General features: G+C 38.5%; 1 protein-coding gene across 3 annotated transcripts in view; it reads right to left on the reverse strand.

The window, feature by feature from the left end:
* The window catches only part of FBXW7 (F-box and WD repeat domain containing 7), a 222,861-nt gene extending 198,323 nt beyond the window's left edge, over positions 1–24,538 (reverse strand). For 2 of the 3 annotated variants that reach the window (XM_047091435.1, XM_047091436.1), the window contains exon 1: positions 23,364–24,518. The gene's annotated coding sequence lies outside the window, so the exon portion shown is untranslated. Of the gene's footprint in view, positions 1–23,363 lie in introns of all 3 variants that reach the window. The other variant, XM_047091438.1, reaches the window with a different exon arrangement.
* Positions 24,539–24,744: the final 206 nt, after the last annotated feature.

The following is a 24,744-nucleotide window of genomic DNA, read 5'->3' on the forward strand; positions in this document are numbered from 1 at the left end:
TTGAAAATGAAACATTCACAGGGCACCTGGGTGTCTCAGTCTAGTTGAGCATCCGACTCTTCATTTCGACTCAGGTCAAGATACTAAAGTCCGGGGATCAAGCCCCGCACTGGGCTCCACACTAAACATGGAGCCTGCTTAAGATTCTCTTTCTCTCTCTCCCTCTGCCCCTCTCCCCTGCTTATGCTCTCTCTCTCTCTCTAAAATATAAATTAAATAATTAAATAAAATGCCAATATTATTTTTAAAATTTTCAAAAATAAAATGAAACATTCACAAAGAGGAAATTGAACAAAAGTTTGACTGACCTTTGTTATTTTTAGATTGAAGTAAGGGCAACTTGTAGTCTCCTGTACAGACTTTTCTAAATTTTCAACAATGACATTACTTGTATAATGAGAAATGTTATATTTTTTGTATTTACCTTTATAAACAAAAACCTTTGTATCTCAACCATAGAAACCATCCTGAAACATTAAAGCTCTAACTTATTAGAGTTAAACATTTTTACTAAAGCCAATTCCTTGTGGGGTCCACATCTACTGCCTCAAACAGAAAAAACAAAACAACAAAAACCTTCATAATCTTCATCTGCATTATCCCATATTAGCCATTAGTTAGTAAGCATTTGAAATGTGGCTAAGTTCTCATTAAGATGTGCTGTAAGTATAAAATATACACCAGATCTCAAAGTGTTAGTACTAAAATAAGAACCTAAAATATCTCAATAGGTTTTCAGGTTTCATACTAATTACTTGTTGAAATGCTAATATTTTGGATATATTATGTTAAATAAAACATACTATTAAAATTAATGTCACCTGTTTCCTTTTTAGTTTTTTAATGTAGCTATTAGATAATTTAAACTTAGGAAAAAAATAAAAAATAAATTTAGATATCTAGCCTGCATTAGATTTCTATTGGACAGTGTTGTACTAGATGGCAGCTAGTGAGCTTTTTTGAGAGCTTCACTTGGGTTCTCCCTCAGTTCCCTTTTTCTTATGCTCCAGGAAGTAAGACTTTTCCCTTAAGAGTGTTTCCTGTACTGGAAAACACTGCACACACTAAACAACATGAAACAAGCAATAACCGTAAGGAGTTGACTATGAGCGAAATCTTTTATGTTTCCTAAAATCCAAACTGTACTACAAATCCTAACAAAACAGAAATGAGTACATTTTGAGATTTTTCTTGGGGTGTTATGACGATCTTAACAGGTGAAAAACCTCTGATAGTAACAATGTGAAATTGTTTAGGAGCTTGGAATTTCTAGTTCTCTGTTTGGCCCAACAAAGACAGTAAGTAGAAAAGTGGATGAGGAAGCAATATAAGCACATACATATATGGTTCAGGAGAGCCAACTCTGCATGTGGTGGAAAAAAATATCTAGGCAAAGTAGAGATTAATTACGTCCCAGAACTGTGTTCAGAAAATTTCAAGGAGGATCATTTTACCCCAACTGAAAAAAAACACAAAAAATTAAGAATATCCTGTCTCCATATCCTTTTTTTCCTCACTGCTTAAAATACCAGGAAATGTTAAATAATCTATACTAACAAAAATTACATCAATAATTGGGCTAAAAAACTGAGTGCCTAGAGTCAAAAGGAATTTTCTGAGGGTGGTAGAAATATCCTGATTGTGGTAGTGGTTTCATAGGTATACACACTTACCAAAACTCATCAAACCATATACTTTAAATGGATGTGGTTCACTGTATATATTTCAATAAAGGTAATTAAAAATAAATAGGAAACAAAGAAAAGCAATCCATTTGTCCTGTGGCAATCAAAATACAGCTGCCATTCCCTGTGAAAGATTACACTATGGGGGTGCCTAGGTGGCTCATTCGGAAGAGCATGTGACTCTTGATCTCGGGGTCGTGTGTTCAAGCCCCACATTGGGTGTAGACATTACTTAAATAAATTTTAAAAAGAAAAGATTACACTATGATTCAGCATTGAAACAAAAATTATGCTTGCAAAACACAACATAGAAGTACGGCAGTGGGGAATAAATTTGATACTCATGAAGCAAATATTTGTCCTTGGAAGAATGACCACAATTCCATTTTATTATTTTTTTTAGAAGGCAACATCCCAGTACTAATAATGTATTGTATCATACTTTAATACAGCATTTTTCTTCTTTAGTGATATGCAAAGTCATGATATATCTTTCAACTAATCATGTGGTAAGCAGAATTCTAAAGGTGGTCCCCAAGATTCCAACACCTTGGTGTACACATCTTCTCAAGGCTATGCAACCAAAATATTAATCTGGGTGCTGCTATGAAGGGATACTGCATGTATCATTACAATCCCTAATCAGTTGACTTAAATTAGGGTAATTCTTGTGGGTGAAGCTGGACCTAAAGAGATCAGTTCTTAGAAGAAGGCAGAGAGTTTTCAAGGAAGAGAGATTCTCCCACTGTCTTTCAATAACCTTGTTGTGAACTGTCCACCGAGAGGACCACATGGCAAAAACCTAAGGGTGGCCTACAGGAGCCTCACGGAGATGGTCCCTGACTGACAGCCAGCAAGAAAATGGCACACCAATCCTACAAACATAAGGAACTGAATTCTGCCAACCACCAGTGAGCCCGGAAGAGGACGCTGAACCTCAGAGGAAACTGCAGCCCTGGCTGACACCTTGATTTCATCCTGTAAGACTCTGAGGATAGAACCCAGCTAAACCATGCCCAGATTCCTGAACTACAGAAACTGTGAGATTAGCTGCTAAAATTGTGGTAATCTGCAATGCAGTAATGGAAAAAAACTACTACAAATGACTCCTTAGATGAGGAAATATGGCTTATATCATTTCTCTTAAAGCCTGTTATTCTTTATTCTCTCGTCAAAACAATTTCTAATACTTCACATTATTATGACTGATATGATTCAATATCACAAGTCTGTAGGATAATACTACTCCCAAAACTTTACAGGTAAAGAAAAGCTTTATAACACCTGAGAATTTATTTCCTCCACCAACTGGGCATGAATACAATACTATAAACCTAGTATATTTGTTTCTGCCTTTCAAAACCAATGACATACAAAAAACAAACAAATCAACTTCAGTCTTTATCCATTTCTAACAGAAAGTAAAATTGAATGTGTGGTGAGAAAAGCTAATTCTGAGATCTAACATGGCCATATAATTTTGAGCAATAATATGGCTTCTAAGAAAGAAGCTCAGGGAACTCAACTATTTTTTTAAAAAGGAATAAAAAAATCTGAATAAACTCTGGAGTCTAATTAATAGAAGAAAAAAATACATACATACATAAATGGATAATAATGCATGCTTTGCCAGCCTTATAGAGTACGCAATGAAATACCACTGAAGATAGCCTGTACTTCTATTGACCCTATTGTGTGCCAGGCACTGTTCTATAAATAACATGTAAGAAATAAATTTACATTTACGTACATTTACAGATGATATAGTATAGAGTAGTGATCAAGGTCCCAGGCTCTAGAACCCGACTGCCTGAATACAACCCGGTTCCACTACTAACTGAAAGTAACATGTTGAGAATGTTTAACTACTCTGTACCAAATTTTCAACTATAAAATAGGGACATTAACAATACTTACCTCAGAGGTCTATGGTGAGAACTGAATAAGTTAAATAAAGAACAGAGAAGAGTGCCTGGCACACATTAAGCACTCAAATGTTGATATCAATATTATTTTTATAATAGTGTCCTATTAACATTCATTTCTAAAAAAGACAACCTATGGTAGATAATATAAAAAAAACACTAATCAGCCTAAGCCTTAGAATCCTAAAATCCTGAGATGATTATCTAACTCCCTCACCCCAAATCCTAAATTCTTATTTACCAGAATTCAATTTTACTTAGGCACATTTTTGTTCTGTTTTTGCTTTTATTTAACCAGATGTGCTGACTTGAAATTAAAAAATAAAAGCGAATTAACCAGAAAAGTGCTGGAAAAGGAAGGCAATATAGATAGGCTACTTTCGCTAGATATTAAAAAAAAAAAACTATTGTAATAATTAATAACCAGTAATTAATGTTAAATAGAAGAGAATCCCAAATTTAAAACTTGCCATATTCTTAGACACACACAAATAATAATTTATTAAATGATAAAAGTAGTATCTTAACGCAGTGCTATGTCCTATACTTTTTTTTTTATTATGTAATTTATTGTCAAGTTAGGTTAACATACAGCCTATACAGTATAGTCTTGGCTTCGGGAGTAGATTCCTGTGATTCATCACTTACATACAACACCCAGCGCTCATCCCAATACTGCCCCCCTCAATGCCTACCTCCCATTTTCCCCACCCTCCAACCCTCCACCCCCATCAACCTGCAGTTTGTTTTCTGTATTTAAGTTTCTTATAGTTTGTCTCCCTCTCTGTTTGTAACTTATTTTTCCTTCCCTTCCCCCCTATGGTCTTCTGTTAAGCTTCTCAAATTCCACATATAGTGAAAACATATGATATCTGCCTTTTTCTGACTGACTTATTTCACTTAGCATAATATCTTCCAGTTCTTCCACATTATTGCAAATGGCAAAATTTCATTCTTTTTCATCGCCAAGTAGTATTGACATGTTGGAAACATGTCAAGTATGAGGTTGCTGAGGCCAAGGTCAAAGAGGTTGTTGCCGGTTTTCTCCTCTAGGATTTTGATGGTTTCCTGTTGCATATTTAGGTCTTTCATTCACTTTGAGTTTATTTTTGTGTATGGTGTAAGAATATAAACCACATCTTCTCGTGTATGGTGTAAGAATATATACCACATCTTCTTTATCCATTCATCAACTGAAGGACATTTGGGCTCTTTCCATAATTTGGCTATTGTTGATAGTGCTGCTATAAACATTAGGATACATGTGTCCCTACGAATCAGCACTCCTGTAACCTTCGGATAAATTCCTAGTAGTGTTATTGCTGGGTCGTAGGGTAATTCTATTTTCAATTTTTTGAGGAACCTCCACACTTTTCCAGAGTGGCTGCACCAGTTCACATTCCCACCAACAGTGCGAAAAGGTTCCCTTTTCTCCACATCTTCCCCAACATCTGTTGTTTCCTGAGTTAGTTTTAGCCACTCTGACCGGTGTGAGGTGGTATCTCAATGTGGTTTTGATTTGTATTTCCCAGATGATGAGCAATATTGAGCATCTTTTCATGTGTCTGTTAGCCATCTGGATGTTTTCTTTGGAAAAGTATCTATTCATGTCTTCTGCCCATTTCTTCACTGGATTATTTGTTTTTCAGGTGTTTGTTAAGTTTGATAAGTTCTTTTAAGATTTTGGAATACTAACCCTTTATCTGATATGTCATTTGCAAATATCTTCTCCCATTCTGTCGGCTGCCTTTTAGTTTTGCTGATTGTTTCTTTTGCTGTGCAGCAGCTTTTTATCTTGATGAGGTCCTAATAGTTCATTTTTGCTTTTACTTACTTTGCCTTCGGAGATATGTCAAGTATGAGGTTGCTGAGGCCAAGGTTAAAGAGATTGCTGCCTGTTTTCTCCTCTAGGATTTTTGATGGTTTCCTGTCTCACATTTAGGTCTTTCACCCATTTTGAGTTTTTTTATGTATGGTATAAGAAAGTGGTCCAGTTTCATTCTTCTGCATGTTGCTGTCCAGTTCTCCCAGCACCATTTGATAAAGAGACTGTCTTTTTTCCATTGGATACTCTTTTTTGGTTTGTTGAAGATTAATTGGCCATACATTTGTGGGTCCATTTCTGGGTTTTCTATTCTGTTCCATTGATCTACATATCTGTTTTTGTGCCAATTCCATACTATCTTGATGATTACAGCTTTGTAGTACAGGCTAAAGTCTGAGATTGTAATGCCTCCAGCTTCGGTTTTCTTTTTCAACATTACTTTGGCTTTTCGAGGTCTTCTGTGGTTCCATACAAATTTTAGGACTGTTTGTTCTAGCTCTGTGAAGAATGCTGGTGTTACTCTGCATTTTTAATCTTTAACAGAACATCATTTAGCAACCTACTCTTAGCTTTGGCAAGTAAGTTTTGATACAATTTTACAAAAACATAAATTAAAATTCTGGAAAAGGCAAAGTTCAAATGTATATAACTAAAGTTACAAATACAGCATTTAAAATACAATCAAGAAGAAGAAAGAGAAAATCTTTCAGGAAACATTTTAGATTTAGGTAACAAAATAAAATTATGAAAACTATTTAAACCTCCTGTGAACAAATAAAAATAATATGTGTTCACCATATTTACTAAATATAAAACACCTGTAAGTAAACTAATTGTAAGGAATAATCCTGTACAAAGTATGAAAAAGCAGGAAAAAAGAATTTTTTTTAAATAACAAAAATAGCCTAAGAAATCACATAAGGGAAACACACCACAGATATGCATTGACTTAAACAATTTATACCTTAGAACCTAACAAGTGTTGATTCTCAAATTTTCTGCCATACCTCATGCCATATTATAAATTTTCAAATCCCAAATAACAGATTTCCGTGGCTCATCCCCTAAACAAGAATCTCAAAACAGTTCAGTGTAACTATAAAATATATTTTACCCACAGAAAAAGTTATAAAAATCTCTCTGCTCCACTATCTCTTAGATTTTGCCTAGATGGATTTCTTCTACTGCTGAAGATGTATCTAGCTCCTGATGATCATAGCAAGAGCAAGACTAAATTTAATGAAAATTGCAGGTTAATGCAAGTCAATTCAAATGGCAAGCTTAAATTTCACAATTGTTGTGTGTCAGGACATAAACCTGGGAATTGCTTCTCCATGAGTCTGTTAATCGTCTTCCTTCTAACAAATATATATAGGGTGAAATCCTATTTCCCCTCCTATCTCAGTATACCTGTTGACGTCCCATTTTCAGTACAAAACTCCTCCCGCGAAACTTAAGAGGCAGCATGCATGCATGGTGATTAAAAGCACAGACCACAGAATCAGATGGATCAGGATTTGAATGCCAGTTCTGTGAGTTCAAATTCCTAGCTATATATTCTTGGGAATCTATTTCTTGTTATAAAACAAATTTATTACTATCCATTTCCTAGGGACTACTGGGAGGAGTAAATTAACTAATGCACACAAAAATCCTTAGCATAGTGCCTGACATATAGTAAACATTCAATAAGTGGTAATAAGGATTATAATTACAATAATTATCAAAATACTTATTTACCATGTTATCAAACTTATATTCTTATCCTCTAGATTCACACCCCTCTCTCTTCTAGCTAATTCTTTATAAATAAATGGAGGCAGCTCTGAGGAAAAAATCAATCATCATCAAAAGAAAAAGAGACCTAGTAGGCAACTTCCTCACCTCCAATTGCCTTTTTTTCTCTCTCACGCTTCAATAGTGTCATTATCCATACTTGAGAGAAAATATATAATCACTCTGTTTGGGCGCAAATGTACAGAGAAGAACAGAGGCCTTTTACTTGCTCACCAATGATGTAGCACAGATACTACACATTCACCTTTTCAACAAGCTCAGCACTAGAATGGACCCACAGGAGGAAAAGAAAACAACTAAAAGCATCTTTCAGAAAGTATTTGCTGGATAAAAGTCTCATTACTGAGTCAGGAAAAGAAAGTTCAACTTAATGCATCAGATGTACCAAATATCTAGGCTATTTTACTTTTAGGATATGCCTTCTAGAAATACAGAAGAAAAACTTTACACGAAATTTCCAACCATTATTAGAACTGGTTTCTAAGTCATTTAATAAATATTTGTTTAACACCTATGAACAGGTACTACACTAAGCACTTTGAAGCAAAGGTGACATGATAATGTCCTCCTCTTACAGAGCGCATTAAAAAATCTTTCCAATCTTTTTTTTTTCCTCTTTCATTTGTTAGCAAACTATATGCCTGCTAAAGAGCAATAAATATTAGGCACTTGGGGGGAGAAGATATTAACTGAAAGATGAGTAAGACATAACACTTGCCCTCAAAGATCTGACCAGTAGAAGAGAAAAATATGAACTATTTTAAGTGCTATAAAAGCCACACAGACACTATGGATAACCAGAAAAAAAAAAAAAAAAAAAAAACTAATTCCACTTACATTAATGAGGGCAGGCTTCCTAGAGAAGATGATATTTAAGTAGGGTCTTAAGAGAGAAATGTTTTGCAGATAAAAGGAAAAGAATACTCCAGACAGAGGAAAGAGCAAAGTGCAGAGACAATTTTACGTGAAAGTATATACATGCACACATACATACATGCACACACACAAATATGCATTAAGTATATACATACTTTACATGTGTATATATGGATATACAATCAGTGTTTAGACACAAGTGAGGAAAATCACTTGACATACAAAATACAGGAAATGATGCAATGAACTATTTCGCCAATTCTCCCAAAGATGATATACAACTCATACCATGCATAAGAAAAGTTAGTTCATTCCAATTCCAACCTTAGGGCATTAGCACTTAATTCTCTCCCAGAAATAAAGGGATGGTGCTCAGAGGTCTGAATGGTAAACTGAATCCAGACTAGAAAGGCTCCCCTTTAAGGAGAATCAATTCAGGAAGGAATATAAAGGACAGTAGCAAAGAAATCAACTTAGAAGCTTCTGAAATAGGGAATGGTAGGGGCGCCTGGGTGGCGCAGTCGGTTAAGCGTCCAACTTCAGCCAGGTCACGATCTCGCGGTCCGTGAGTTCGAGCCCCGCGTCAGACTCTGAGCTGATGGCTCAGAGCCTGGAGCCTGTTTCCGATTCTGTGTCTCCCTCTCTCTCTGCCCCTTCCCCGTTCATGCTCTGTCTCTCTCTGTCCCAAAAATAAATAAACGTTGAAAAAAAAAAAAAGAAAAAAAGAAACTTGAAATAGGGAATGGTAAACGTGCAATTTTAAACAGGAAAAAAAAAAAAAAAGAGAGGGGAGAGATTAATAGAAAGATGAAGTCCTCAGTTAAACAGCCCTTAACATGGTGAGTACTAAAAGAGAGGGAAATTAGATGCGATCCAAGGTTTCTCCCAATAGATCATTCCATTAACCTTGATACTTACTTTGTCCATTAGTGTATATTTGATCCTATGAATATTTACACACTATGGCACTCACATCTCATAAGCTCCCTATTCTTGATACACTTTTACATGAACAGTTTGCCATTTAGAAAAACAAATTAGTAAAATCCACCTGGAAATCTTTCCTAGTTTCTGAATAATAAATGGAAGCACTTTTAGATTACTTTTGGAGTAACTGCCCTATAATCTTTTTTAAAAATCATGAAATCTATTAATTTTCCTTTATATCTGTCCTTTAAAATGAATGTTAAGTGAGATCCATGTCTGTGATTTATCTTTATCAATAATCAGTATTTATACACAATGGAATTGGCAAAGCACCTTGTATGAAGAAAATACCCAAATGAGAAACAGAGGACTTTTTATAAAGCAGGGTTTCCCAACCTTCACACAACTGACGTTTTGGACCAAATAAGCCTTTGTTGTGAGGTGCTGTGCTGTACATTGTTTATACCTGCCCTCTACCCACTAGATATTAGTAGCACACATACCTCTCCCTAGCTGTGACCATCAACAACACCTCCAGATATTGCCAAATGTTCACTGGGGCCAATGTTATGTGCCAAGCACTGCTCTGTGCTTCTCATTTATTATCTCATTTACTCTAGCAACATAGTATCCATGAGTTGGTTATGGTCTTCCCCATCTTACAAATAAAGAAACTAAAACCAGCAGAATTAAACAACTTGCCAAATGTCACACAACCAGTAAGTGTGGTAGTCTGTATTTGGACCCAAATGATAGTGGCTTGAGTCCCTGCTCCTAATCACTGTTATATCATCTCTTATTAATGTCTCACCTTTATTATCTGATACATGAAAAGTAATGTTTTCAATCTCATCTAGAAGTAAAAACTAAAATTAGCCACACAAGTAGAAGTTACAAGACTTCCAACCTCACTTCAGAATAACTTAACAAGTATTTTTTTTAAGCACTGACTATATACGCCTAGTATCAACTTTAGAACTAGAGTGGTTCAAAGAAAAAGAAACTACTATTAGGATTTAGCTCAGGACCTTTTTCACACATTATCTCCCTGAAATCTCACAGCTTCCCTGTATCTTTTTTTTCAAGCGAGGAAGCAAATTCCCTTTATCTTTTTTTTCAAGCGAGGAAGCAAAGGCTCAGAATAGAAAAGTGGTCCCTAACCTAAAATGTCTTACAATTTAACTGAAGAAACAAGAAAAATATTTTTTTAAAAGACAGAGAGTAGGGACACCTGGGTCGGTTAAGTGTCTGACTTTGGCTCAGGTCATGATCGCATGGTTCGTGAGTTGGAGTCCCGCGTCAGGTTCTGTGCTGATAGCTCAGAGCCTGGTGCCTGCTTCGGATTCTGTGTCTCCCTCTCTCTCTGCTCCTCCCCGGCTCGTGCTGTCTCCTGTCTCTCTGTCTCTCAAAAATAAATAAAAAATTTTTTTTTAATTTTTTAACACAAGACAGGCAATAAACTAGTTAAATATCTCAGTTAACAATAGACAGAAGGTGGGAATAACAAAATAGATGAAGGAAAAGTATACAGATTAGTCAGGGAATATTTCTTTAAAAAGGTTTCTAGTAGTCAATTCCTTTTCTTAAGAAGTGACATGGATGAGCAAAAGGTAATGAGATGGGGAGAAGCACCACTTCTGCAAACAACGTGCAACAGAAATCTGGGGACAGAAAGGAAAGTCTGTGATAGCCAATTTAATTAGTAAGTCAAGGAAATGATGAGGAGTGTAAGACTGCCTTAAAATTAAGATTGAGCCATAACCTGAGACAATGAGACTAGTTCCATGCTTTTAGGGTGCTCCTGCCACCAAACACTCTCAAGCACTGAAAGAAGAACAAACAAAAAACGATCTAAAGTAAAAGCTGATAGGGTTGGTTAACACAGGCTTAGCTATAAAGTCAAACACCACATTTCATAAAATGAGTGATGGGTCATCTATTTTGCTTTGTGTATCTTGGGTCCCCAAAGAGAAAATAAGTTTCAGGAGGGCAGGGATTTTTATGTTTTGTGCACTCAGATCAATACCTGACATAGCAGGTGTTCAATAAATACCTGCTGCTGAAAAAAGGCAGTATTCCAAATAGTGACCTCTTCAGAAGATCACAAATGCCTCTGGCATTCAAAACAGCAACCTCACAGAAACAACTATAACAATATTATAATATTAATACTATTAATTTCAACAACTAACATTCCCTGGGCACTAACTCTGAGCTAGACCTCGTAATGCATTAACTCATATATTATAATGAATATTGACTATCTTGACTACCCTATGAAAGAGGTAAGTATTATTACTATCGCCCAGTTTTTACAAGGAACACACACAGAATAATGTGCCCAAAGTCACAAAACTATACAGCTGAACCTGGGTCTATCATCTCCAAAGCTTGCCTCTCAACCACTATGTCACATATACAGAATTACACACATCCCACTTAGGCAAAGCTAGGGAAATGTTGCCAAAGAGGAAAAAAAATAAAAACAAAAAAAAAAGAAACAAAAAAAAAGAAACTCCACTACCAGTTGAAAACCCTGTCTGCCCCTTCAATACCCACAGCTGGTATTGTGGAAATTTTCCCACCCTAGGATACATTGATTATCCCAAACAGATTAAAACTTCAATGGCTTAAAGAATCCAGATGTTGAAAAGCTAGGAGCTAATCTAATCAACATTTCAAAGGATGGTAGATAACATGTGGTAACACCCCACTCCACAAACCCAAAGAAATAACAGGGTGTGACCTCTGACTAAGACTGACCTCAAAACTTCCGGTGCCATTCTCCCTGGTATCTGCCCTTCCCTCCTTCCTTGGCTCTGTGGCTCTCCCCACCCTCTGTACATCCCACCTCTCCTACCAAATATCTGGCCTTCACAAAAAAAATCTGAAATTTTCTGTCTCTTGCTCTAAATTTCTAATCTAATAAATCAGTATTTTAATATTTCTTTAGTGAAAAGAAATCTGCCTATGTAATATTCAATAGAAAAAGATTCCCCACTCATGACAGCAACATTCCAAAGTTTATGTTCTCAAATTCACATGGTAGTCAATTAAGAGACCACCAATTATGCAAAAGAAAAAGGATGATCCACAAATTTATTTATATAACCTTCTGGTATTACATACACAATAAATAAAAAGAAATTACAGTCACTAGAAAAACTATGCTCTTCTCCCATCTACCTAGTAAACTAGTCATAATCATAAAATCCTATTTTGAAAAATCTCTGAAATGGAAAGAAGCATAACTCCAGAAGCATAAACTCCAACTGCTACCAACAAAGAAAAATATTTAAAATAGCTGGATTTTTTTGAACTAGAATTTTTATTAAATTAACCACATAGCCAGAGATCCATTAATATGTAAGCCAGTCTAGCTTTTCCATTTACATCAAAACCTAAAACAAACTTGCCTTAAAAGAAGTTAGAGAATGAAGACAAGAGCTGGCAAGATAATCACTACTAAGAAATATATCTCAATATTTTCTTTCTGTCTTTGGATTTTTTTCATATACTTATCTTAAATATATACTTCTATTAAATAAACAGACTATGAAGACATCACCAAATTGCTCTCAAAATAGAAACTTTCCAAATATAAAACAGTCAAGAAGCATTTGTTTCTTATGCTGGCCAACAGAACACTGATTATGCCAAGCTTGAAGGAAAAGTTATTTCTGAAAACTGATGTGTATAATAAACACAAAAAGTGAAAACAGAATAGCAAACACACACATACTAATCATTTTAAAAAAGGGAGAAAACTAAAATTTAGTTAAAACTGAATCACATAAATGAAATTCCTTCAATCTTAATTTGAGATGTAATGATAATTCCAGATATAATGATACAGATAAAACTTGTTAAAGTTCTTCATAATTTTTTTAAGTTTATTAATTTTTTTTTTTTTTTTTTTTTTGAGAGAGAGTGAGCAAGCATGAGCAGGGAAGAGACAGAGACAGAGAGAGAGAAGGAGAAAGAAAATTCCAAGCAGGCTCCATGCTGTCAGCCCAGAGCCCAACATGGGGCTCAATCTCATAACCACAATATCATGACCTGAGCTGAAATCAAGAGTCAGACAACCCAATCGACTTAGCCACCCAGGCGTCCCAACTTTTTCATAATTTTTTAAAGCTTTTTATTCCCAAGCACTAAAGAGATGGACAGTTAAGAGACATGATAACTAAACTGCATCCTGATATCTCTAAATAAACAATTTACACCACAGTCACTTTCAGAGATAATCAATGAATTATTCAAAAAAGAGTCCTTTGTGATCCAAGTACTACCGAGGTCTTTGGAAATGAACTCAAATTCAAGTTATGTTCAAATCAGTTCTTCTTTCCTCTAAATAATAAACACAGCAGTGTGTCATTCTCTAGTTTTTAAGAGTTTTTAATAAAATGTTAATGAATCATATGCTAGTTCAGATACTTCTGAAAACACTGCGGAATTACTTCAGTATTATTTGTCAAACTCTAGGGCTGAATTTAAATGCTGGACAATATAAAGCCTGACTTTAGGGCTGTCCATATCATACCTTAAAAGATCTTTAACTCAAAGAACTAACAGGGATGGGTCACATTACTTTATGTCAGCCATCCTAAAAAGTCTGATAAGATATATACATTCTTCCAAAAACAAACCAGCAATTTGTCTCCAGACGTCACGTTACACTAACATATATTATTGGGTTCACTCAAGACGCTATGGGATGAAAAAGCCAGAAGAGAGGTGCCTGGGTGGCTCAGTTGGTTACACTTCCAACTCTTGATTTCGACTCAAATCATGATCTCATGGTCATGATCAACCCCCCCAGGGAGCAGTATCCTCAGCTCCACGCTGGGTGTGGACCCTGCTTAAGATTCTCTCTCTCCCTCTGCCTCTCCCCACTCGTTCTTTTCTCTCTCTTAAAAAAAAAAAAAAAAAAAAAAAAGCCAGAAGAAAACAGTATCTTACCCAATGATGACCCTCTCAGAGGAAAGGCTAAGTGACATTAAAAATATTTTGCACTATGTCTTTTGGGTGGCTCAGTTAAGTGTGGACTTTGGCGCAGGTGATGACCTTGCAGTTTATTGGCTCAAGTCCCACGACAGGCTCTGCCCTGACGGTACAGAGCGTGCTTGGGATTCTAGTTCTCTCCTCTCTCTCTATTCCTCCCACATTCGCACTTTCTCTCTCTTTCAAAATAAATAAACTTTAAAAAATATATATTTTGCACTATGTCTTTCAATATTTCCTAAATCCAAGAACAGTCATGCAGAAAGGAGCACCTAATACAGTACACTAGGTTTATGTCCACACAGACACACACAATGCATGCTACCTAAAGCCACCCAGATTTCCAGTAGCTACCCCCCAGCTATAAAGAAAGGGCAGAGGAAACACAGCAAAGCAATAGAAACTGCACATTATCTGAGTGATCCACTAGCTATCCCTTAGGTGATAGAGAAAAGAGTAAAAGATACTCAAGCAGTGAGGTCTCTGGTACATTTTTGTTTATTATTTTTCAACCGCAGGATAATACAACACATACAGGCTCTCATACTTTCTTGTACTAGCTTACTGTTTTAAAGAAATCGGGTTACCCAAAAAATTTAAAGGAATATTTTAGAGAAATTATTACATATTAGTCATTCAAAATCCAAATCAAGTACAAATGTTCCCTCAAATATTTCACAATTCTGAGGTGGAATAGGAGGAAATTTTAAATATACTTGTGTGAAGTAGTATAATTATTAGAAAATACATATCCCGTAGTGTTCAGGAAATGTCATATACATAGAGTATATTTAGAAAATACACTCTAAACATACTACAAAAGGTATCATGAGAAAAAAACAATGAAAGTCTCAAAAGAAAGTAGCAAAAATCGAAAAGTACATTAAGACGTAAGACAGACTGGTTTTACACTGGGCAGGAAAAAGTCTCCAAGTAAAAAGGTTTAAATGCAAGAGTTCATTATTTACTCAAAATTTGCTACCAAGTTGGATGAAGGCAGATTTCAGCCAAATTATATGGTAAGAGAAATTTGGCATATCACTAATAACTTCTTCCTTAACTCGCTTCTTCCTCAATAGCATCCTTTCCCTTCAAGAATTCAGAGTCTCCACGGTCTGTCCACCTATTTCCTGATCAAAACCTGCTCTTAGAAAAAGATCATATAATTTATTTACCTTAGAGATGGCTGTGTAAAAACCACTTCTATGTAAAATAAATAATTGTATAGCTATTGTCACCAAAAAAAAAAAAAAAAAAAACAAGAAATAACAAGTGTTGGCAAAGATGTGGAGAAAAGGGAATTCTCATGCACTATTAGTGGGAATACAAACTGGTGCAGCCACTGTGGAAAACAGTGTAGAGGTTCCTCAAAAAATTAAAAATAGAACTACCATATGATCCAACAATTCCACTTCTAGGTATGTATCTGGAAAAATGAAAATACTACTTTAATTTTAGTATATGTGTTGCCGAAGCAAGCACATGAAAATACTAATTCAAAAAGACATATACCACCCCGATGTTCATCACAGCATTACTTACAACAGCCAAGATATGCAAACAATCTAAATGTCCATCAACAGATACATAAAGAAGATGTGGTATATATATGCAATGGAATATTGCTCAGCCATAAAAATGAATGAAATCTTGCCATTTGCAACATGGATGAACCTAGAGGGTATTATCCTAAGTAAAATAATTCAGAGAGAGAAAGACAAATATCATATGATTTCACTTACGTGTGGAATTTAAAAAAAAAAAAAAACAAAACAAAATGAAGAAAGAAAACAAAACAGGAAACAGACTCATAAAGAATAAACTGATGGTTGCCAGAAAGGGGGCAGGAGCAGGGGGATGAGGAGATGGATAAAATAGGTGGTAAAGGAGATAAAGAGGTACAATCTTCAAATAACAAAATAAATACAACATGGGACGTAATGTACAGCATAAGGAATATAGTTGATAATATTGTAACAACTTTGCATGGTGACAGATGATAACTAGTCTTAACTGTGGCAACCACTTCCTAATGTATATAAATATGGAATTACTACACTGTACACCTAAAACTAATGCAATATTGTATGTCAATTATTCTTCAATAAAAAATTTCTTCAAAAAAAAGTTTATTGGGGCGCCTGGGTGGCGCAGTCGGTTAAGCGTCCGACTTCAGCCAGGTCACGATCTCGCGGTCCGTGAGTTCGAGCCCCGCGTCAGGCTCTGGGCTGACAGCTCGGAGCCTGGAGCCTGTTTCCGATTCTGTGTCTCCCTCTCTCTCTGCCCCTCCCCCGTTCATGCTCTGTCTCTCTCTGTCCCAAAAATAAATAAAAACGTTGAAAAAAAAAAAATTAAAAAAAAAAAAGTTTATTATTTGAAAGCAACTTTACTCATCTGTTTGTAATGACAATGCAGCTAAGTTTTAAAAAAAAAAAAAAGGAAAAACACTAATACAGCATTCTTTCCCCTGCTCCACTGAAAATGTCACCAATATAGAATATTTTTATTTGTAATATTTGCAGATATGAGATGAATACCTTGTGTCTTTTAAATCACCAACTATCCTTAAGCTTAAGACAATGAGAAAATTACTTGAAATAACAAAAATTAAGATTTTCAAAAGAACAAGAATCCTCTCCTAATGAATAGGAAAGCAACTTTGTAATGACCTACTAAAAGGTAGCCTAAATTGTCAAACTGTATACATTTTTTTAATGAAAGAGGAAATGAAGTACCAATTACATGTGTAGAAATACTATGAAACACAAAAGCAGGTTAGAAACTAATTTAAAAATTATCATTATTGCAAGGGTCACCTCCTCCCCTGCAATAAATAGGGGAATCATGAAATAAATAATATTTATGAAGTCAGGGTAAAAATATACCATCATCTAATGCAAGTATTTGTTGACATATGAAACAAATGTTTTGATATTAGCTATAATGTAAAATTGTACAAAGTGAATTATCCTTCCTAAACAATACATTTGACACAGTGTCTCCTAAGAAATAAGTTCATCCATGCTACATTTACCCTTAAGAATACAGCAAACATTTTTTAGAGTATACGTTTAAGTTATTTAGACGATTTGTTAAGAAGGGGCACCTGGCTGGCTCTGTCAGTTGAACATCCAACTTCAGCTCAGGTCATGATCTCACAGTTTGTGAGTTCGAGTCTCGCATCAGACTCTGTTCTGATGGCTCAGAGCCTGGAGCCTGCCTCAGATTCTGTGTCTCCCTCTCTCTCCGCCCATCCCCTGTTTGCGTGCTTGAGCAAAAATCAAAAAAATAAAAAAATTTTAAAAAGTAAATAAACATTAAAAAAAATAGAAGATTTGTTAAGACTTAACAAAACAAAAACTGTGCACCCCATTATTCTACATACTGAATTGGTCATTGCAAGAAATTAAGACCTTTGGAAACAGAAGTATCAAATCTTGGGGGCATCTGGGTGGCTCAGTCAGTTAAGCGGCTAACTCTTGATTTGGGCTCAGGTCATGATCTCACTGTTCCTGAGTTCAAGCCCCTCATCAGGTCCCACGTCACAGCAGAGCCTGCTTGGGATTCTCTCTCTCTCTGACCCTCCCCTGCTCTCTCTTTCTCTCTCTCAAAAATAAGTAAATAAATTTTTAAAAAAAGTATCAAAACTTAATGTTCTTACAACTTGGCTAATATTTTCATCTGATTCAAACCAACCATAAACACTTATAATTTTACATTAAAATAAATGCTTTACAATTTATTTTCAGAACCATCCAAAATTACACCCCTAAGTTTCTTCAAAAATACTTTCAGCTATGACACATAGCCAGTATACCACTATGTCAATTATTTACCTTAGAATAAGAAAATGCAAGTAAGTCTGTATTTTTTAGATGCTATAGACAGGACTGCCACCTTGTTCCTCAATCCATAGTTTTCATCACTCGGAAGGCAAAAGTATTTTGAACAGTTGACTCCAGATTTACTACGGAATAATTTTAACACAACCCTCAAGGACACATCTCACTTAGAAAATGGAGAACACCTAAAGCAGCCACTCCAATCTTTGTAATGGAATGCTTATACCATATGTTGGTGGACCTGGGCAGTTGTCTACACTGGGGTTCCATAAACTACAGGTCAAATCCAACCTACCTCCTGTTTTTATGTACAGGTGACCCTTGAACAACATGGGTTTGAACTGCGCTAATCCACTTACACATAAATTTTTTTCAACACATACGGTACTGTCAATGTACTTTCTCTTCCTTAAAATTTTCTTAATAAGTTTCTTTTCTCTTTCAATATTGTAAGAATGTAGTAAATTGTAAGAATGTAGTCTATAATACATATAAATCACAAAAAATGTGTTAACAGACTGTTACTGGTAACGCTTCTAGTCAACAATAGGTCATCAATAGTTAAGTTCGGTGTGAGTCAAAAGTCATACATGGATTTTTGCTGCACAGGGGACTGGTGCCCCTAACCCACACACTGATCTAGGGTCAACTGTTTAAGGTTTTACTGGAACACAGTCACACTCACTTGCTTATATATTGCTATGGCTTTTACACTACAAGAACAGAACTCAATCGTTGTACCAGATGTGGACCACAAAATCTAAAATATTTACTAACTGGTCCTTTACCAAAAAAAAAGAAAAAAAATTACCAACCCCTCCTCTACACAATGAGATGTGAGAGCAACTCACGACTTCTCCAAGAACCGTTTCTAAAGTACACAAGTCGAGCTGCTGCCAGCCTAGGTGTAGGCTTTCAGGTCATGAGTACTAAAACACAAATGCACACCCAAGGGTCTTTAATTATCCCATATCAATCCCAAAGTTGCCAAGGCAAAGCACATGAGGTCAACACTCCCTCCTACCAGAGTCCCACCTTTCCCCCTATCTTTGCTAGTAAATCATGTCAACCCGAAAAGGCTGCCCTTTAAGTTCATCTAAACATGGTTTTACCTGCATAAAAAATGTTGTGGAAAGTAGAGGCTGGAGAAGGCACCTGTATGGCATATATTCTAGTCCCTGTATCCTCATCCTAGAATCACCTAAGATCTAGCTCCCTGTATTAAACCCTTAAGAAGAGGCCAAAGAAGCTAGTAGGAAGGTGGTGAATTGAACTAAGGACACAAAAAGTGTGGAGATAGAAGTGTGTGTGTGTGTGTGTGTGTGTGTGTGTGTGCGCGCGCATGTGTGTGTGTGTACCCTATCTCACAATCCTTATCTTTGTCAGTCAACACTAAATGCTAGTTCCATTAGCTGCAGGTTTCACCACAAAAAAAGTCTTACGGTGTCTCATGCTTCAAAGACAGCTGAATTTTTTTAAATGCCAAGTCGTTTTTTGTTTATTTTTTAATAAAAAGTCTTTAAAAAAAAAAAAAAGGCATTTTCAGCACTGCTGTGCCAACACAGGAATATCCCCCTCCATTGTATGGGACACAAAGACACACATCAACTGCAAGCAGGGGAAGCGGGCTTCTCTGCCAGCTATTTTTAGCCCCACTTCATCATGTTAAAGACCAAACTCAGGATAATAACGAAGGGCAAACTTTAAAAACACAAATTTTTATAAAAACAAATCTGTGCTTTCATGTATAGTTTCCTTTACTGTGAAATCCTATATATTCTTTGAAACTTAATCTCAAGGGACCTATATACTCTACAAAAAACTTGTTAGCTCTTTCAAAAATATAGACTCACGTGTCCTAAGACTGACCATGGTAGCCATGTTTAAAAGCTGTTCCTCCCTGTTGACTTCAAGTCTTACCTACTTTTAAAACATTTTCTTAGGTACAGTCTCATCCATTCTCTGTCATTACTACATCTTTGCTAACTTTAACAGATTTCCTTCCCCCCGCCCAAGTAAAAATACACATTTCTCATCTCTTTACTCTGTCAGCTCTCTCAAGAAAATGTAATACTGTGAAAATGACTCCTAACTCTACATTTTCAGCATTTCACTCACTAGTTTAACTATTTTTCTATCTTCAGATTGCATCAGCATCAACTTTCACCCTAAAATTTAATGTCCAAAACAAAGTCCACTGCCTTATTTCTGATTTATTTTCTATAAGAAACCACTAGCACCAAACTAAACTACTGGGGGCATCTACTTTTTCACTCTTGCAACTGTATAGCTCTTTGATGACCATGGTGTAAAAATGCTGGTTCTCTTAGGGATGCCTGAGTGGCTCAGTCGGTCAAGCGTCTGACTTTGGCTCAGGTCATGATCTCATGGGTTATGGGTCTGAGCCCCATGATGGGCTCTGTGCTGAAAGCTCAGAGCCTGGAACCTGCTTCGCATTCTGTGTGTGTGTCTCCCTCCCTCCCTCTCTCTCTCTCTTTCTGCCCCTCCCCCATTCGTGTGCATGCGCTCTCTCTCTCTCTCTCTCTCAAAAATAAACAAACATCAAAAAAAATTTTTTTAATGTTGGTTTCCTAGAAAAACAAAATCCTACTCCAGGTATAATGCCTCTTGACCGGGGCGCCTGGGTGGCGCAGTCGGTTAAGCGTCCGACTTCAGCCAGGTCACGATCTCGCGGTCTGTGAGTTCGAGCCCCGCGTCAGGCTCTGGGCTGATGGCTCAGAGCCTGGAGCCTGTTTCCGATTCTGTGTCTCCTTCTCTCTCTGCCCCTCCCCCGTTCATGCTCTGTCTCTCTCTGTCCCAAAAATAAATAAACGTTAAAAAAAAAAAAAAAAAATGCCTCTTGACCTAAAATACAATTTCTCCTCAATCATCTAAAACTACCTTCTCAGGAACATTGTTCTCAATTGCTTCTTTGGGCTATACTCATAAAGCTGCACAAACACAAACTAACCCTAAGCTGACTCAACAACCAATCTCCATCTGTATTCCCATCAAGCTGACTTCCTAATTATACTTGTCTCTCACACCGTCCAATTCCAAAAGCCTTAAACACTTTACCTCCACTGCTCCTTTCATCCTAAAAGAGAACTTCTTTCCCAGATTTGGCTCAGACACTCCAATTAGTTTTGTATAGTCACTTCTCTAATGAAAACTATTCAAATACATTTATATCTAAAGGTACCAAACATAGTAGTATAATATATAGTGGCTATAAACAAACACTGGTTCATGCTCCCTTTCCTATGATTTTATGCAACGTGTGTTTCATTGTCTCTGCCATAAATAAAAGCATCTCAAAGGCAGGGACCCCAAATGGACCCCAAACACTTTACTGCTTCTTTGCAATAAAACATTACCATGCTTTTTAACCAATCTATAATCAGAGCAATAAAAATAAGTCTTAAAGTTAGTAAGCAACTCTGATAGAGTACAAATCTACCTTCAAATTATAGTTTGTTGGTTTGTCTCCCCCTCCTGCCCCAAAAAAACAGCCAATGCCAAGACTAGAGTTCTCTTCTTCCCATCTTTGTGAAACATGGGATACGTAACTTCCTCAAGGTCTCAAAATAAGATAACAAACAGGTCCAGAGACATTTGCTTCTGATTCCACATCTCATATTATATCCACTAATCAGTATTTTCATGTCAGTACCCATTTAAAATAGACAGAACCTAAGGTTCCTTTAAAAAGCATAACAAACACAAATATATAAAGAGAAACAAAATAGCTGGAGAAGTTCCTGAGGAGGGCAAAGTGATCAAGGAATAGAAAGATATCATTCTAAGACAGACACACAAAGTCAGGAAAGATGACGGTAAAGAGGAACAATGAAAATCTATAAAACCAAGAAAAGATGAACTCCAGCTTGTTCTAGCACTTCTCAGAACAAGAACTCTGGATGTGTCTTACAACTTTAGAGAGACAGGTTTGGGATAAATAAATGAACTGTTAAATAATTTAGGGTCTAATAAGCTTGTAGGACTCATTACCTCAAGGAGAAAAAGTACAGATGCAAACACTATTTGAGAAAGTTTTAAACACATTTAGTCAAGATCCTGAATGACGAAGTTAGCACAGATAACCCGAGGCTCACGTTCATTCCCAAAAAGCTTCTCTCAGCAGTGGCTTCAGAGGGCGTGAGTCCACACTGCTGTCTGGAGGAACCACAATTCTCAGTATAGTGCTGCCAATGTTCTATTAAATAAAATTCTACCCTGTACTGAACCCTTAAGGTCTGTAGAAGTATATGAAATGCTCATTACTTTCCCGCATGTCAACTTGACACTAGAGAGGATACCTAAGATACAAATGAAAGATTTTTATAGACTTCACCTTCACAATAATGGAAGGGAAGGGAAATAATCATTCTTCAAAGAGTTTAATACCAAAAAGTTTCTCAGGGGCACCTGGGTGGCTCAGCTGGTTAAGCAACTGACTCCTGATTTTGGCTCAGGTCATGATGTCACGGTTGGTGAGATCAAGACCTGTGTCCTGCTCTGCGTGACAGTGTGAAGCCTGCTTGGGATTCTCCCTCCCTCCCTCTCTCTCTCTCTCTCTCTCTGGCCCTCCCCCACTTGAGCAGACACGGATCTCTCTCCCAAAATAAGTAAAAACAAACTTAAAGAAGTTTCCCCTCATTTGAAAAAAAAGTTTCTCCTCATTTGATAGGGAAGTAAAGATAACGCAAACAAGCAAGTCTCAAGTCATTCTGCCAAGTACAAAAAAAAAAAAAAAAAAGCCAGCAATTAGGACATATGCTACCCAAACATTTAAAAAAAAAAAAAAAAAGCATTTGGGTAAGGAAAAAATGTAACAACTTTTAAAAACTGGTTAAAGTACTAGATGCTCTCCTCCAAGTAAGCTGTGATTCATAAGAACTCAGAATTTCCTGAGTAACTGAAATCTGTCACAGTGTCCTGATGCACAGGAACTGGACCCAAGAAATGAGGAGGTAAAAAAATTCCTGCACCAGCAGGTACCAAAATGAAAATCTCTCGAGGAAAACTGCAAAAGAAGAAAGGAATTTTACTTTCAGGGGTTCGCAGGATAAAAGGTTCCCTCGTGGGAGCCCAAATAAGAGTTGCCCCGAAACAAAAACCACAGCGGGGTTTCACACCCGCTGTACCAGGAAAAGGTGTATTACAGAGATGTCCTTTGTGTGCACATATGCTTTGGCTTCCTCAATTTCCCTTTGCCAATTACTGGCCAGAAAGGTGCAAGTGTCCACCCTGGATAGGGGCAGAACTCCCCTAAGGGAACCTGTGAGCTTGCCTAGTCCACGTATTAAATGTTCGAAACCAGTGGACGATCCAAGACCCTCCTCCTCGCTGTAAACATAAAGATACACCCTCTGATCCACGCTCTCCCAACACTCCGGTCAAACATCAGCCAAACTCCAGGAGAGCGAACCGGTATCCTCCCACGTTCCACCCCTCCGTTCCCTTTCCCGGGGCCACTCACACTTTAGGGAAGAGCCGTGGCGCTGAGAAAGTGGGCTGGTTCCCTTCCTCGTTCGCTCTGAAGCGGCAGCTGCGGAAGGCTCGGCGCGTTACTGAGGAAGAAGCGGTGCTTGTGTCTCTAAGCCAGGCGGTCACCCGGGTCTCTTCCGCGCTGCCGGAGCAGAGGAGGCGGCAGCGGCCCCGCTTACCTCCGCTTTTCCTCTTCCTGGGTCCCTTCAGGCTGTGTCCGCTGCCCGTCCTGGGCCACTTCTCCCGGGACAGTCACGTTTGGGAGGCTCCAGATTTTGCTTTTATAAAGTTTTCCTCTGGGCTGAGGCTGCGGCCGGCCCCCCGGGTCCCCCCCGGCCCCGCCGCCCTCGGGGCTGGGGCGGGGGAGGGGGCTCTAAGAACTCCTCCCGGAGTCCTGCCGAGGAGCCGGGGGGCCGGCGACAGGCCGAGGGAAAAGACCCCCCCCCCTCGCGAGGGGGCTGAGGAGAGGGGGAAGGTAAGGAAAGGACGGTGGCGCCGGTCCTGCTCTCCCCGCCGCCGGGGCCGCCGCTTCACATTGGGGTCCCCGCCCCCCCGGCCGGGGGGTGGTTGCTGAGCGTGGGTCCCGGGTTCATACACTCTGGGGGCAAGATGCTATGGCCCCGGGCGGGTGGCCGAGGCGGCGGCGAGGTGGGGGACCCGGCCGGCTCCGCTCGGCGCCGCCCCCGCTCCCGGCTCCCGCATGTGTCGCTGCGGCTGGGACCCCCTCCCTACACGTTGGGGGTCCCTCGCCCCGCGCCCCGGGACGAGACAGAAGCTCCGACCCCCTCCTCAGCGTCTTCTCACCGCGGAGCAGCTGACTAGTCCCGGCCTGAGGTAGCCGCCTCCCAGCCCCCCCAGCCGCCGGCTCCGGCTCGGGCTCCGGCGTGTGCAGCCGCCGCTGCCGGCCGGGAAGGTGAGGGGGGGAAAAGAGGGGTGGCCGCGACTCCCGCCGGTCCAGGTCAGGACGAAGGTCTCGGCCGTGGCCAGTGCGCGGAGGCTGGGTCTCTCAGATGCTCCCTCGCTCTCACGCTCTCTCCGCTGCGGTGGCGGTAGCGCCCGGAGCTCTGCTCGCTGTCTCGCTCGCTCTGTGCGGGGCTCTCGCCTCACTCCAGAGAGGGGCGGGAGGAAAGCGGCGCGGCCCGATGACGCAAGTCACCTAGCAACAGCTCCCCTCACCCCCTCCCTTTTCTTTCCGCCGGGACGTTTCCTCCGCTGGCCTTTTTTTTTTTTTTTTTTTTTTTTTTTTTCCCCTTTCTAATCACCCCGCCCTGGCTGACTCCAGCGCGCTCTGATGACGCTGCAAGGGAAGAGGAAGTCTGGGCTCCGCGAGCGGGTGGGTGCGCCTCGGGCCGCGGGACTAGCAGCCGCTGCCG

This window comes from Lynx rufus, unplaced genomic scaffold (assembly GCF_022079265.1).
Source record: "Lynx rufus isolate CCGP_SWC_20201006 ecotype Redwood Valley unplaced genomic scaffold, mLynRuf1.p SCAF_3, whole genome shotgun sequence".
Taxonomy (NCBI): domain Eukaryota; kingdom Metazoa; phylum Chordata; class Mammalia; order Carnivora; family Felidae; genus Lynx; species Lynx rufus.